This window comes from Enhydra lutris, unplaced genomic scaffold, assembly GCF_002288905.1.
Source record: "Enhydra lutris kenyoni isolate GAN:26980312 unplaced genomic scaffold, ASM228890v2 scaffoldscaffold13, whole genome shotgun sequence".
Taxonomy (NCBI): domain Eukaryota; kingdom Metazoa; phylum Chordata; class Mammalia; order Carnivora; family Mustelidae; genus Enhydra; species Enhydra lutris.
This window is the reverse complement of record NW_019154097.1, coordinates 21,654,722-21,672,415: the sequence shown is the minus strand read 5'-3', so window position 1 is coordinate 21,672,415 and position 17,694 is coordinate 21,654,722.

Below are 17,694 nucleotides of genomic sequence, written 5' to 3'. Positions count from 1 at the left end.
AATAAAAAATTTATGAATTCAGCCAAAAATTTACAGGAAAATAGCTCCATATGTCTTTTATTTTGCTGTGCTATAATTTCAGCTTCCAGTATCTGCCACATGGCAAGCACTCTCTCCACTTCATTAGTTCATTGTCTTTGCTTTCATCCCAGTCAGTACCATCCCAGTCACTCACTGATGTCTCGTCATGACATTTGGGCAGATCAAAATTTTATTTTAAATACACACACACACACACACACACACACACACACAACTCATGAGAGTACTTAAAAGTGGACCTTTAGAGAGAAACAAACAAACAAACAAAAGCAGAAGATAGCACTTGTATCTATATATTGAAAACATCACTTGCATCTATACATTGAAAAACATTCTCAAATTTTGAAAAAACAGTTATGTAATTCTAGAAAGCTGTAGGATTGGAAACATCTGGAGAAGTGTCTGAATCTTATCCTCTTCCCCTGGAAATATAGAATGTAGGTGCATGTCTTTCTGACTTTACTTACTTTCTTACTATATAGTCATAGTAAAATTTAAAAAATAAATAAATATGGGGGGGGTGGGGGAGAGAGGAGGGCATGCTTCTTATTCTCAAAATGCAAAACTTGTTTCATTCTGCTCCAAAATCTCTAGTGAGGCCAAGGTTGACATTTGAAGGGATGAATCTGTCAGGAATCCCTCTAGCCAAATCCCCCTCTGGAAATTCAGCCACCTCCATTCCCTTATGGACTTACAAAGCCCCACTATTTCAGCAAAGTGTCCTTCCATGAACAGACACAGCCCATTCCTGCCATTTCTGAGAAAAGCCCCTCTCTTTGAAATGAGACGAAAGAGTGGCTTTGACCCAGAGTCTTCCCTCATATAATAAAACTAGCACGTCAGCACTGACAATGAAGGACAGAGTTGTTCGTTTTTTTTTTTAAAGATTTTATTTATTTATTTGACAGAGAGAAATCACAAGTAGGCAGAGGGCAGGCCGAGAGAGAGAGAAGGAGGCTCCCTACTGAAAGCCCCATGCGGGGCTCGATCCCAGGACCTTGAGACCATGACCTGAGCCAAAGGCACAGGCTTTAACACACTGAGCCACCCAGGCACCCCAAGGACAGAGTATTTTGGGTGGATGAATAACGGATTTGATCCATCAACCCAGAGAAGTAACTGCCTTCTCAACGGGTGACTGTGAGGGCATGCTGACATGGAGAGTTGAGAGAGGCATTCCTTGAATCCCAGCTGGTCTTTCTAATCTTAGAAAGTGTTTCCAACCAGGTCTTCCCACCTGACGGCACAGTCACAAAGATAAGAGATAAATCCTGGTTGGGGAAGAAGCAAATAAAGTTCACATCCTTTGAGAGTATTGTGCCCTTGAGTATCCAGGTCATACTGGCAGTTGTTCCTTCTTTCCATCTTCCAGTATAGGAAGCTGGAGAACTAACACATATGAAGTTATATTATGTGTTGGACACTATGCTCTCTGTGCTCTACATGTGCTAGCTATTTATACTCATTAACCTGTTAGAAAGATATTGTTCACCTCATTTCACAGGACACTGAAACCCAAGGAGGAAATCAATCACTGTCACCAAATAAGTCAATGGTAGAGCTTGGATCTGGACCAAGACCCAACTGTCTTCAAAAGCCACACCCTTTCCAACGTACCTTTCTGTAAGGGGAAAGTAGATTGCAAAGCAAACATCTGAATCAAGCATTAGAATCTATAACTCCTAGTGTCAGTATCAGGGCAACAGGAATTACAAACATGGGTCCCCATCCAGGCATTGCTACTAACACACTATCACCTTGGGCCAGTGTTGATTTTCCCTGGGTCTCAGAAATGAGTATTGGGTTTGTGTGAAATCCACTGACTTCATGGGGAGTAATGGATACTTGTGGGATAATAATTACCGGATGATTCCTTTGCTAACACTCAATGATGTTTTAATAACGGCAATTTTGGTATGCTTAAATCCAAACTAAAACGCATGTTATGCAACATGATGTATTGGAAAGTTCTTAGATTTTGTTATAGAACATTTTTGGAAACACATTTGTGCTGGACCACTTCCTAGCCTTTCTACAGCTTTCCCATCTGTAAAATGGTGTTTCTGGAATTGATCTCACATGTTAGTAGGTTAAACATGATAGTATAAGTAAATGCTTATGGAAGTGCCTGGCAAAATGTAGGTACCCAATAAAGATAAGCTAAGGGGAGGATATGGGAGGATTATAAAATTTGGGCAGGCATCTAATGTCATAGATGGAGAATCTTTTTAGGCCAGAATTTTGAAAAAAAATTGAAACAGATATTTAAGGGCATAAAAATATGTGCATTCTTCTCTTGGTACTGTGGAATTGATACTATGACCCACTTTCTCTAGGAGCTCCTCTCCTCGAGAGTCATATGGCTTCTCCTTATGGCAGTCCCTCCATCCTCACTGCCTCACTCCATTGCTCATTCTGTCACTACCAGGTTGCACTGGGTATGCTGAGTGAGGGAAGACTTTGTGATTGCTTTCAAGTCATTTCATTTTTTGTATCTGCATCTCTAAAGGCAAAGTAGAGGTCAGGGCCTGACTTCTGTTATGTATTTAACAAATTTCAGTCTTCGCAGAGGAGGGAATCTGTCTTATTAATTTCTAATTTCTACCCACACTCTTCAGTATAGTAGCACAGGGCATGGTGTGGAATCAATACCCAGCGAATGTGTATTCAAAGAACAGATGAATGATTCAATATTCTTCCAACTGTGCTTCACCACCAACATGTGTTTGCTATCACCTACAGTAAAGAGTTCAAGCCCCTAAGGCAATCATGAAAACCACTTCGTGATGTAGCCCACTTCAAACCTTTGCAATCCCTTCCTGGCCAATGCCCTTAACCAGCTCTGTGCTCTAGGCAAAGCAATCTGTTTACACTTGCCAGACACATATGTTCATACCTCCTTTTCTTTTTCCTTTGCTCATATTGTTCCCTACATCTGCATTTCCTTCTCCCTAACCGCATCTAACCCTTGCATACTTGACAAAATCTTCCTTACCATTGAGAGCTCTCATCAAGTTTCCTCTCTAGAAAACATTTCCCAAAAGTTGTTTACTTATTTCAATTCTCTCTCTCTCTCTCTCTCTCTCTCTCTCTCAATCTTTCTTTCTAGTAGCACTTTTCCCCCCAAGTGACTGTGGATTCCTTTAAAGCAGTGGCCATGTACATACTTTTTCTGTATCCAGGGAGACCAGTACAGGGCCCAAAACACAGTAAGTGCACTATAAAAGGATCTGAATCATTTGGTTTTAACTCTACTTACTGGCAACCTTTTATGTGCCGGGGACTATTTAGGGGCTGGGAAACAAGGCCAATTCCAGACATGTGTCTTGCTTCCAGATAGCTGTCAATTAATCACTCAAAAATACCCGGGTACAATTATGAGAGGTACAAGGAAGGTGAGATGGAAGCCCACGAGAGAGGATTTGACCCAGAAGGAAGGAGACCCCCCCTAAGAAAGTAACAATTGAAGTATTAGTAGAAGACATCAGTTAGGCATGGGATCAGAGAGTGAATAAATGAATGAGGTCTCCAGGTACCCAGGGCAGTGTGCTTTCTTCTTATATACCTTGAGATTCTGAGTCTCAATTTCCCCCATCAGCACCACAGGGAAGCAATCCTTATTTCAATGTGTGATTTCTGAGGATGAAATGAGATAATATATTTGAAGTGCTCTGCACAATCCTTGGCATAGAGCTCCTACCTGATAAATATTAATGACCCTAGTCATTCTGTCAGTAATGGCGGGAGGCAGGGCATGTGGCTACTTGATAGGATATCTGAAGGAATTTGCTTACACGGAGACATAAACTCAATACTCCCTCCAATTATGAGGATAGTTGACCTCTTTCTGGACATTCATTCTAGATTTATTGTGTTTGTTTATTTTATTGGATTGAGATTCAGGAGGCCTAGATTTTAACTTTCTCCATTCTCCCATTTACTTTTAGGCAAATCCAGAAGTTAAACCTAATGATTGATATAGTTTCTTTCATGTGGAGTTTTTTCCTTGCTTCTTTCTTTCTTTTTCCCATCCTATCCTTCCCTCCCCCACTCCTCCTCTGGCTCTTTCTCTCCACCATTACCTCCTATTTAGTATTACATTCAGTCATGGCTACTATGGGTCAGGTGCTAGGGTAAGTACTGATGGTACAGAGATGACCACAGCAGATATATCCTAACCCTTGGATAGCTCACAGACTAATGGAAGAAACATAGCCATGGATTGCAATTGGGATAACCCCAGTGAAGATCAGACTGCTATGGAAACTTGGAACAGCAATTTGACCTAGTCTGGGAGGTCAGAAAATTATGTTTCAATTACATCCTAAAAATGAGTAGGAATCACCCAGGAGAAGGATCAGAGGACAAACCTTTTCAGGATAAGAGAATAGCATTTGCAAAGACTTTGAGCATTAAAGGGACTAAAGATGGTGGTCAGCCTGCCTGGAGAAGATAAGAGTAGTGGAGGAGGCTAGTGAGACAGACCAGTTCATGCCCATTTTAACCTTATCTCAACAGCAATGGGAGTGACATGATGCTGAGATTCCCATTACCTCTTCCTCAAAACCAGGCTTTTCTTTTTCTAAAAACCCCAGCAATAATTCATGGAAACCATTTCCTTCTTTTCCTCTCCTCTCCCAATCATGCCTGGAGTGACCCACCCTAGTTTTCCCCCCTCACCTCCACTAACAGGGCATGATTATAAGGAGTGCCAATTTGGAAAGTAGCCCTTTGGAGCCTGGGGCTGCAGCTGATGCTGCCCACAACATCATTGACCCAAATGTGAATCAACCAGGAATTATGGGATGAAGCCCATCCACTGGCAGTACCCCCAGCTATGTGGTTACAGTGAGAGAACTGGCCCCTTGAAAGCAATTGTGCCTGCCCATCGAGGAACAGCTAAGTCAATGGCCCCATTCATGGGCCTGCCCACGCCTCCAAGCTCTCCTACTCTCCAGAGATATATAGCAGGATATCCATATATGCAGCTGTCAGTGGAAAACCATGGAATGGGTGTGGTGTGTGGAAAATATCTTTCTTTTTGCAAATTTATGGAAAGCAAATATTGTAGTTCTCCTCCTTCATGATGCTAAATATAGAAGGTAACAGATCCTCCTTTTAAAACTTAAAACGGACATTGATTTTTTTTCATAAAGAAGGAATAGCAAAAACACAGGAGACAGGCAAATCTGCTACAATCATTGACTATTGATACAAAGGCCAATTCTTTCTGGTTAGACCCAAAATCCATCCATGCAAAGGATGGCTGGCATGAGTCTTAACTCAGAACTTAGTATTAACAATGGCATGTTCATGTTCAGCACATTCCTTCCAAGGCTGTAAGTCCCACCCCAAAGTATATTTCATTTCCCCTTCTTCCTTCATGGTGAACCCATTTTTTGTGTGTTCTTGTGGCCTCTGAGCTCAGTCCCTTCAGACATGCTAATGCTACATGAAGTTAAAGAGATAAAATACAGTTTTAATAAAGATTAGTAATTTCAGTCCATTCCATAATTTCTCAAGCTCAGCATTCTTGACATTTTAGGCCAAGTAATTATTTATTATAGGGGCTGTCTTGTGCACTGCAGAAAGTTTAGCAGCATCCCTGGCCTCTACCCCCTAGATGCCAGCAGCATCACTTTCCTCTTGCATTCAGCACCCAGACAACCACAAATGTCCCCAGACATTGCCAAGTATCTCCTGGGGGACAAAATTGTCCCAGGTTGAAACCACTGGCCTATTCTCAGGTTAAAAGTGGTAACATCATCTTCTATCACCCCCAGTGAGGTGAAGACCACCATTCTGCTCCATGCTCTAAAACTTCCAATGGCTGTTGCCTCCATTTTCAACCTCCTCACTGAATCCAGTTGTTTTATATTCTCTTCAGTCTCTCGTCCACATCAGAGACTTTTTGGGGTTTTGTTTATTTGTTTTTAGTATCCTCATTTACATTCCTTTTGGACTTATGAGGCAATAAAGCACAGTGGCTAAGACACCCTAGACTTTGAAATTAAAAAAACTCTAAGTTTGACTCTTCACTCTGCAATCTAATCACTATAAGACCCGTGGCAAGTGACTTAGTATCTCCACATCTCAGTTTCCTCAGCAGAGTGAGGAACATAATATTCACCTTTCGATGGTTTGTCTAGAATTATATAATATAATGTGTGTAAAGCAAGTTTCAGAACCTGAAATATAGTCATTACCTAATAAATGGTAGTTATCATTAGCTAGAATGATTATTATTCATCTCTTGTTCAGAAGCCTCCTTCCCCCTTTCTAAGGTTAGTCTTCCTTCTCTGCTTATCTTTCTTTCAGTATTTATACATTCTCTTAAAATGGATCCACCTCTAAGTCAAGAACAGTCAAAAAGTTGCCCTTTCATTAACATTTCCCCCTGAAGTCTAGCCTTCTGTTTCTAAATATCTAGAAAATGCTCTACTTGAATGTCATGGGATTATATCCAAAGTGGAATGTCAAAAAGCAAACAAACTCAGATGTATCAGGGATGAATTAAAAGGTCACTAAGGGGAAGGCAGAAGCATGAACTATTTAAATGACTCAAATGAGGCCACAGTTCTCAGCAAAACAAAATAGATCTCAAATCCCTTTAGGGGCAAAGTCAAGATTTAATTTAATCAGAGTGACTTTAGAAATACATTAACAAACTTTGGGGAATCTAGATTAAAGAATCCAGACTGAAGAAGGATCTGATGAAGAATCGTCAATCCAAACGACAAGCATTTACTATTGACGCCTAATTGCATATGGGATGTTTAAATTGCCTACTGTGTAGTATAGTGAACAAAGTACTATCTCTATCTCTTAGTGGAAAGAAGTATTAGGGAAGCCATATTTAACTGGTATCATGTAAGGACAAGTTAAAGGATCACACATGTTAGAAATTACCAAGATGGTTCAATTGGGAAAAAAAGAGATTTAAAGGAGATATGGTCATTTTAGCACAAAGATTCTCCTGTATTAAAGTAATTATACTTATTTCATGTGGTGCTATAAGGCGGAACTAATGGCAATGAACAGGAATTTCAGGAGTGGATTTCTGCCATTTCCCTGTAGCAATGGCATAATGGCATAATTAAGTTGGGAATGAGTTGTTTACAACTAGTTCTTTCCCAGGCTTCAGAGTTTAATTAGAGACTAACAAAGTTTTTATCACAAGTGTCTTCTCAACATCTGCTTACGAGATGGGAAGTAGAGTCATGGTTAGTAGATGAAGCTTGGAGTTGGCTAGATTTTCACTGAAATCCAGACTCTACTGCTCACTAGTCATGCTGTGTTGGTTACAAGTTCTTCCCCAATCTTAGCCCCAGTTTCTTAATCTTAATAAGAGGCTATTATACCTGCCTCCTTGAGATGGTTAATAACAATATCAAGTTAGTTCATTTTCAAAAAGCACTTAGCATAGTATATGGAATGAAACAAACACTCTGTAATTAACACTAGTTATTTTCATTATATTAGAGGGAATCTTGCTTAGGGTAGGGTTGGACTGAGAATAGATGGAATTCAAATCATAGTGAGTTTTGTATCCCCTGGTTCCCTCAGCAAACAATAAAAGCATAACCAAGATGTTGAAAGATCAGGACTCTGAATGGCATGGCAAGGTGGGGTCGGCGGGGAGGGTGGCATTCTACTCTTTTCCCCATTGCCCATTCAGACATATTCTGGATGTCAGTTCTTCTCCTGTGACTGGATACAATATTGAGGGGCTTGATGGTTTGTCTGATTGCTCTTCGTTAATAAAAGCATCCCCCAAACAATTTAGTTCAATGATTCAGCTCAGTTCAGTTTAATTATGATCAATCCCATGGAATTATCACAGTTGTAACTTCATTTTCCACTTAAGTTTCTTCCTTCCCCAGATCAGGCCTCTATGAGGTGTGGTGCTCACAGTTTCCTTTCTCTTTTTTCCTTCATTCCTTCATGAGGATTGAAGTGAAAGGTTGAGGAGAGACCAATGCTAGGAATAGTCTCCCTTTATCAATGCTACTATAATCTGAAATTGGTGTCCTATGGGCTTAAAGGGAAATAAAAACTGAGACTAGGTTCAGTGGATGTTCAAAGCTGATATTTATTTATTTATTTTAGAGTGGGAAAGCACGTGTATGCAAATGGGGGAAGGGGCAGAGGAAAAGGGAGAGAATCTCCATCAGACTCCCTGCTGAGCATGGAGCCCAAAGTAGAGTTCCATCCCAGGACCCTGAGACCATGACCTGAGCCAAAACCAGAAATCTGATGCTCAACCAACTGATGTTCAACCAACATACGTTGTGGCATACTTGTGAGTTCTTTATAAACAGTCCTCCAGTGCATTTGGATATTTCACATTCATTTGATTCTTTAAACATGGGCCACCTGCAAATTCCCCTTTGGCCTCTGGCAGTCCCACAGAGACTCTCTTTACTAGGGTCCCAATACTCATCCAGAAGTCCCTTCAGGAAAAGTCTTTTTAGGTTGACTCCTAGCTTTCTCTTTTCTGGTGACCACCATCTGATCCATTAGAAGCATCTCCATTCTTTGCATCCATGAACTCTGAGAGGGCAGGTCTTTCCCAACATAATTGCCCCTCTTCATCTCCCACCAGAACAGATACCAGGCACTGTTTTCCTCCATTAGGCTTTAGCAGTGTCAACCTACAGATTTTAGTCTTCTCACAATTCCTTAAAACTCATTCTTCCAAAGTGAGGTGGAATGAGCTCTTATCTCCCCTCCATGTTAAAAAAGCCACATAACTAACAACTTTTTCCAATTAAAACTTTTTAATTCTTCTCTTCACTAATTTTCATACCCTTCAGGTGAATATTGGAGGTCACATAACCTTTGACCCCATTTTTTTCAAGTTCTGCATGTATCAGCTAACACTGTGCTCTAGAAGGTAGAAGTAGTTGGCAATGTATATTCTGAAAACAAATTACAAAAGGTCCTATTTTAACATCTCTTTACAGAAAGCAATCTTCCAAGATACCAAAGTCACCATTGCATTGAAGTCTTATAGTGCCCCCTGCAATTGTGTGATGAGGCAGTACCATCAGGGGGATGGAATCCTAGAACTCCCATCCATTGGCAGACAAACCTGAGAGCTGTGTAGAGAGTATACGGAGAGCTCTTTCTAACCCATGAGTCCTTTATAAAAGTGGTGTGAGTGGCTAAGGAACTTGGATTATAATCTTTTATGTTTTCATATCTGCAGACATAATCCCTTCTAGTATTTTTCCTTTTTTTTCTTCAAACTCGTAACATATCAGAAGGATAATCCATCCATGGCAGGTCCACGTTCAATGTGGACGGTCAGAGTGTCACTTGACACTTGACAATATGTTTCATGATTAGAATTTCTGTTGTTCTTTTCTGCACAATTTAGGAAAACAAGTATGGTATAGCTGGGAGCAGAGGGAGTTTGGAGTTAGGGACCTAAGGATCAAGTTCCAGTTCTATAACTCTCTTGCTAGGTAGCCTTTGGAATAGGGCTTAATATCCATGTGTACATCATTCATTAATTTATTCTATTAAGAAAGGCATATTAAGTACTACTATATACAAGGTACATTGCCAGATTCTAAAGGATGATGAATAAACACAATCCCTATCCTCACAGAGCTTATGGTCACCAGGGACAGATATCAGAGTCTAAGAATATATTGAAAGAACAATATAAATCTCTTTAGTTACAGATTGCAGATGACAGAAGACAGTTTCCAACAAATATAAGTCCTGATGACTTGATGACTTTTGCAAAGGTAAAATATATAGGAAACTGTTGTATTTTGAGTACAAAGGGCATATGTAATAAGAGGCCTATCAAGAGTTGTCTATCTTGGGGTGCCTGGGTGGCTCAGTGGGTTAAAGCCTCTGCCTTTGGCTCAGGTCATGATCCCAGGGTCCTGGGATCAAGCCCCGCATCGGGCTTTCTGCTCAGCGGGGAGCCTGCTTCCCTTCCTGTCTCTCTGCCTGCCTCTCTGCCTGCTTGTGATCTCTGTCAAATAAATAAATAAAATCTTAAAAAAAAAAAAGAGTTGTCTATCTCTGTAGAACTCACAACTGCGACAGGTATTTCCTACAACATTTTCCTTTGCTATGGACGTTTATTTACTCTCGTATTGAGTAATCCAAAGGCATATAGTTCATGTTTCCTAATTTCTGATCAGCATCTCTTTCTTCTCTATTCCTTTTCCTTTTCACTTTCATAGATTTTCATTTCAACCTAATTCTACTTGTTCTTCTCTTTTGTTAGCATGTCTGCTTTGATTAAGAGGAAAGGCACAGATAAATACATTTTTGAAACCAGACATCACCCATATGTCACCTCTCTGTGAAATTATAACCATCCAATTTTAGGCCATTTTAAAATATAGAGGATTATTTTTTTTCCTCTCTCTCTCTCTCTCTCTTTTTTTTAAAGATTTTTATTTATTTGAGAGAGAGAGTAAGAGAGAGCACAAATATGGGGCAGGGACAAAGGGAGAAGGAGAAGCAGACTCCCTGCTGAGCAGGGAGCCTGGTGGGGAACTCACTTCCAGGACCCCGAGATCATGACCCATACTGAAGGCAGATGCTTAACTGACTGAGCCACCCTCGTGCCCATAGAGGATTATTTTCAAGTTTCTTGAATGTAGCAGAAACTAAAGGAGTTCCTGAATTTTAAATTAAAGTTTCTTTACAAAAATAGATTCCATTTATTAAAACCCCCTAAAGGATGGGGGACAGTATTTAAAACATTGACAGTGGAGACATTTTTAAAAATTATATGCTTCAACCCCTAAATAGTATTTCTCAAATCCTTCGTTTCCCCCTTTCATGACTTTAAATATTTTTTTAATTATCAAGCTTTGTAATAGTTTTATTCTTCTAGGTAACATTAACACTCAGGGTCATTAATATTAATTATATAAATGGATTAATGGTCACCACCATCCCTTTTTACTATGATTTCTCTACTCCTAAGTTCTTACTTTATCTCTCTGTTGCATGTATTTCTTTGTCTAGTCTATATTCCTTAAAAATGAAGGAAGGTTTTGCATGCTGTAGATTGAATTCTGCTTGTTTGAGGATGTAAATTTATTAGACAAACTATTGCTGGATATAAAATTAATAAGACCAATTTCTTTTCCTTCATAAAAAACAGACCCTATTCCACTGTCTTCTGCCATTACATGTGGTCCTGGAAAAGCAACAGGCAAGCCTGAACTTTTCCTTCCATATTAGTTTTATCATTATTGTTATTAGTAGTAGCACTAATATTGGAATATGCTAAATTTACTAGGATTTATGCTCATTATTCTATATAAAAATTTCCTGCCATAGGATACAATAATGTTTATTTCTATTAAATCATCTTTTACTTAAAAGATTTTATTTATTTATTTGACAGATCACAAGCAGGCATAGAGGCAGGCAGAGAGAGAGAAAGGGAAGCAGGCTCCCTGCCAAGCAGAGAGCCCGATACGGTGCTCGATCCCAGAACCCTGGGATCATGACCTGAGCTGAAGGCAGGGGCTTAACTCACTGAGCCACCCAGGTACCCCTATTAAATCATCTTTATTAGGTGCCTGGGTGGCTCTCTGTCAAATAAATAAATAAAATCTTTAAGAAAAAATAAATCATCTTTATTTTGTGAAACATTTTCTAACCAGCTAGAGAAAAGCCAGAATGAGCGTGTGAGGCAGATACAAGCTACATCTGTAATAAGAGAAGAGACAATGGAAGCTTAAACTTGCCAACATGGTATTCTTAAGAAACCAGAGACCTGATTCACTCCTCCTTGCTATGAATCTTTGTATTCACTTGCCTTCTTCAGTGAAATAAGGTCATTGTGAAGGATACATTTCCCTGGTGTGTTTAAAATAAGGGCATAATTAGGTCATCATGCCCTTCTCTGTGCCGCTTCTGTACTGCAGACAAACTCCTCTAACATATCACTTAGAGTCGAATACTTTTCCTCCAGTGCAGGGGTCCCTGCAGAGCCTAGCACAAGGCATAGCACTCAGTGCCATTCAAACATTGGGAAATTGAGCAAAATAACTCAAGAAACTCATTGTGCAAAGCAAACGCACCATTTCAGAGCTGAGGCCCATCTTTCCCCAAACCTCTCCCTCACCCTTTAGTTTCCACACAGAGTCCCCTTTCCAGAGAAAACCAGACCAGCAGAATGTGACCTGGTGTCTATGCATGGGCCATATCATGTGACTCTGGCACAGGGAAAGGGTTTCCCTTAGACTTGCAGTTTAAAACCTTCTCTTTCCTTCCATTTTTGTGCAAGATTCAGTAGTGCACACTTGTCCAAGCCTGAAGCAACAATGAAAAACTGAATAAAAAGTTTAAAACCACTATGTTCATTATCTCCATCCCCTCTCTGGCCCCTGGAAAAACGTGTGTCACTTTCTGAGTAAAACCATCGCTCCTTCCTTCTTTTCCCTTCCTTTAAGTCTTTGGAGCAAGCTTTGGGTGGGGCCCTTCATCCCCCATGAAATGAAACTTGTTATTTTTCTTGGGACTTTATGATTCAAGGGGTCTAATTCTGATTGGCCACATGTTAATTGGATCGCCACAAGGCGTGACACAAGACCAAGGAGGGCAGCTTACACTTGACGAGGTCTCAGAAGGACAACTAATATATAGGTGTTTTCGTACCAAGCAATCTGGTTCCATTCTCAAATTCTGGCTCTCCTGCTTTCTAACCATGTGGCCTAAGACAAATTACTTAGTCTCTCTGAAACGTCATTTTTCTCATCTGTGAAATGGGCTCAATAGAACCATTTCACATGATCATGTATGCATAATAATTACCTTAGTTTCTACCATGGAGAGTAAGTACTCCGGAAATGCGAACTCATATGCATAAATTGTCTCTCTCTTTCTCCCTCCTGTTCTCTCTCTGTCACAAACACACACACACACACACACACACACACACACACACACACACAAACACACACACACACAGTGATCATTTATTGGGTACCAGCTGCTGAACTAAGTATTGTGCCCATATCCTTGGGGCAGCTCTATGAAGGTGGTATCTAGCACCGTTTTTCTACAGACAGCAAAAGGGAGACCCAGAGATACTAAGATGCCTGGGGTGGCACAATTAGTAAGTAAAGTGATGAAGTACATTTGGACTCAGATAGTTGACTCCAAAGCCCGTGATCTTAAATGTTCTGACTTGTCCATTTCTTATCACCCAACGTATACGTCTCCCAAACTCTCTGAGTCCACAAAATAATCTTCACATCAGGTTGGTAAATGGACATTGCAAGGAAGCCCTCACATTGACCAAGTCCCTGGATACCTCTGTGGCCTTCCGTAAGACAGTCCCTTTCCTTGCATGTCCCTGGGGGTGAGGGAGACAGTTGCTCCCTCTATTAAGGATTCTCTGACTCCCTCTAACCCACAGTTCAGAAACCATTTCATTCTCTTCTGTGGTCGCACGTTTCTTCTTTGTCATTTTTTTACCTCAGTTAGTGCTTCTAACCCATTGGGTACTGTTTTCATATATCTGTCTCTTCTCCTAAACTAGGTCCTGAGAGCAAACTCGGTGTCTTATTTGTATGTTCTCCACCTTGTGTCCCCTGGATAAGAGTAAATGTGTGTCGAATAAAAGATCATACAACAGCCCTGGGATTTAAATAAATCGTATTTAACTTAAGAATATAAGCATATTCATTTTGCACTGGATCCTGAAAATTCTGTCCTATAACAAATGCTAGGTCAACCACTTCCCATGTTTCTCTGATTGAATTCTTACTATCATCCCGTAGGACAAGTATTGTTGTTGTCTGCACAATAATGTCGGGTGGAAGCGAGGCTCAAGGTGATAAGGCAGTTTGCCATGGTTGCTTTTAAATGGCGGAGTACAGAAATACACCAAATCACGGGCCCCTCCAAAGACATAGTCTTTCCTCTACTCCAAAATGAATGAAGAAGTTATCTTTCTCTGCGACATAGCTCATCACTTCACCCCAAATATCCACACATTCATAAAAACACAACCACACTGAATGGTACCCCACAAGCAGGGCTTCACCACTCAGGGTCAGTGTGACTTTTGCATGCAACATAATCTCTTCTTAATACACACGGGTCCCCTCTCTTCTCCTCTGCAGGAGCATCACTGTCAATCCTTGTCAGTTATTTCTTTAATCAGAGCTGAGGACAAAGAGTGAGGCTTGATGGGTGTCCAGGAAGAGAAGGTGCTAGAAAACAGGAGAGGACTAGAAGGAAGGCAAAGTTCATGGAAGGATTGAGGATGGAGGGCAGCTCCGACCCTCCTCCACCGTTAGTGGGCAGGCCAGGAGCTGTGACCGTCAGCAGTGAGCGAGCAAGGCCAGGGCCCTCCCTGTCTGTCTCTGAGATCATTCCCCAAGTACTCCGCCACCCTGGCATGCCAGGGATTAGCCCTGTCTCTCAGGAAGGCATGGCCCCTGCCGGCTCAATGTCCTGGTGCCAGACGCCAAGCCAACCCCAGAGCTGACTCAGTCATCCCCTCCTTGCACCCTGGCTATGAGCCTGTCTTGTCTACTTGTCCATTTACCTCTCACTGCAAGGAGGCAGATATATCTCCTGTAGCCCAAGTGCAGAGCCAGAGCCTGGCACAGAATTGGTGCTCGTAATTGTCTGTTTGCTTAAGAAGCACCAAGGTGTGAAGAAAGCACAGCCTTCAGAGCCAAACACACCTGGCTTTCAATACCAATCCTGCCCATTTGTCTGTGTGACACCATCTCCCCAAGACTCCTTTTCTCATTTGCAATTGAGAATAGTAATTCCTCTGATTCAACGTTCCTTGTGGAGCATATGAGATAATCCAAGTGAAGACAGTTTATGAAATGTAAACTGTTAACCAGTAAGTCTCATTATAATAAGGTAGTCCAATATTCCACTATTAGAGCTGCTGTTCTTGGGTTTTTCTAATTAGAGACCCATTTTACTTGGTTTGGATATACAGGCTCCCCCCAAAGATTTGCCCTATGCCTCTGTGTGCTTGGTGTCTCCTTATGGCATCATTGTAATGGACCGCATTCATTCATTATTCATTCATTTGTTTATAGTACTTCAGAAAAGTTCAAGAGATGCCTTCGTGAGCCAAGGGGTCATGGTTCTTGTGTCTTGGTACTTATAGATTAATGGGAAAGAAGGGCATTACACAAATAATCATTAAAATATTTGATTATAGTCATGATAGTGCTGAAAAGATGGATAAGACCGGAATCAGTGAAGTATATAACGGAGAATGCACTGTGTGTGTGTGTGTGTGTGTGTGTGTGTGTGTGTGTGCATGTGTGTGCACGTGCACCTCCATGGCCCTGGCATTGGGAGGCAATGCTTAAAATAGTGAAGACCTTCTTGATGTAAATTAGAGAGCCTGAAGAAGGTGGAGGATGGAAGTAGGTTAAATGTGTGTGTGTGTAAATACATGGGTGTGAGGAGGCAAGTAAGGATACTTAGACAAAGACCTTCCAGAAGGAGGGATTGGGTTGGCAGGAAAGACTGCCTAGGTAGAAGAGCTTTTGGCACCTTGAAAGCTGTCTGGGGAACAGACAGGAAAGACAATTTCTATAAAGTCTGAAATCAGCCTCACTCTTTCCTATTGGGTTGTAACCCATGTTCTCAGGTCCATGAATAGGAGGAAAAGGAAGGGGTGCAGAGGTAGAAGGGGAAAGTACAAGGAAAAGGGAGGTGAGGGAGAGGAGGAACAGGAGAATTTTGCAATCCTTTCCAACTAAATAGCATTATTCTTTCTAGAATTTGCCACCACTCGCTGCCTGGGTTCCCTGTCTCATCAGTGGCTTTGCTTCTCTCCATTATTTGGGGTAAAACTATGGGAGTTATCCTGATCTTCTCTCTCCTCTTTACATTCGGCATCCAACTACCACTGCTTATTGGCACTAAATATATCACATCTGATGCCTCCTTCCTATAACTTTCCCTTCTGCCACAGGCCAGACCCTCCAACCTCAATTGTTACAACACCTTTCCCGCTGACGTCCCATCCACCAGTCTCCCAGAAACAACTTGTGACTGACGATTCTAAAACACAAGTCTGATCATGTTTGCCTCTGTTTAAAAGTCTTTCATAGGAAGCTCTTGTCCTTAAGAAAAAGCCTAAACTCATTTCCTTGGCACCAGAACTGGCTACAGGATTTGCAGGTCCCAGAGCAAAATGAATATGCAGAACTCCTTGTTTAAAAAAAAGTTATTATTAGGAATTTTAAGACAGCAGCAGCAAGACGTTCAAGAAGGCACAAAGTCTTTCTGAGTGCAGCATGTGTACAACTGCACAGGCTCCATGCCCAGGAAACAGACCCTGCCTGGCCCTGGCGGCCCTGGATGGACCAGCCACTGGCAAATCTCAGGTGCTACCCAGACTGCACGTTACTCCTTAGTAAGCCTCGTGCTCTGTCTTGCCTCTTTTTATTGTACTCACGTACTCTCCCTGGACTCTTTTCCTTTGAGTTAACTATTTCTTATCCACCAAGATTCCCAGACACTATCACTTCTTTTCTTTCAGGTTGTAATACCCAATCCTGGGTTCCCACAGCCTTGACCTTCCCTTGCTAATAGCAGCTACTGAACTTCTTTGAAACTGTGTATTTCACATTTTCTCCACCAGATCTTGAGTTTTCTAGGGGAAGAGACAAGAACTTCCAACTCTAGGCTATGAATGGCTCCTACTGACCATTGCCCTGAACTAACTGTGCTAAGTAATTTATATGAATAATCTCATGTAAAACATACTATTATATTAGAAGTTGCTTACCGAAGGTCATAATTAGGAAATGGCAGAGACAGGACTCAGGAATAGGTCCTCTGACTCCAGATCCTATATTCTTAATTCATATATTTCATCAACTCCCAAAGTGCCAGGTAAACACATGAATATAGGACGTGGTAATCTGAATAATGGCCCTGTTCAAGATTTCCTAATACTTGGAGCCTGTACATGTTACCTAATATGGCAAAAATAAGTTTTGCAGATGTGATTAAGCTAAGGGCCTTGAGATGGAGAAATTATCCTGTATTAGTTGGGTGGGCCCTAAATGTAATCACAAGTGTCCCTGTAAGAGGGAGGCAGGAGGAGATTACAAACAGAAGCAGTGGGACCATGGAGTGTGATGTGGCCACAAGCCAAGGAATGCCAGTGGCTATCAGAAGCTGGAAGAGGCAAGGGACAGATTGTCCCCTAGAGCCACCGGACTGCTGATTTCAGCCCAGTGATACAATTTAGACTTCTAGCATCCAGAACTGTGAGAGAATAATTTTCCATTAGGTCACCAAGTTTGTGGTAATTTGTTATAGCAGTCACACACACCAAAAAAACCCATTAATTATTATATGGGATAAATACTGAGAAGAAGGATGAAGGTGTAGTAGAATGAATTATACAGTGGATGATTCTTATCAAATACACACACACACACACACACACACACACATACAGACACACACACACATACACACACTTCAATTTGCAAGGTAAGCAGTGTCCCCATTGTATGTATAAAGAAATTATAGCTAAGAGTTTAAATGACTTTAATAAAATTGCCAGTTAATGGGAAGGGGATCTGGGAGTAGACGGTAGATCTCCTGACTCCTAGTTCTGAACCTTTCTACTATAACCCGTTTTTTCCTTTATCAGTG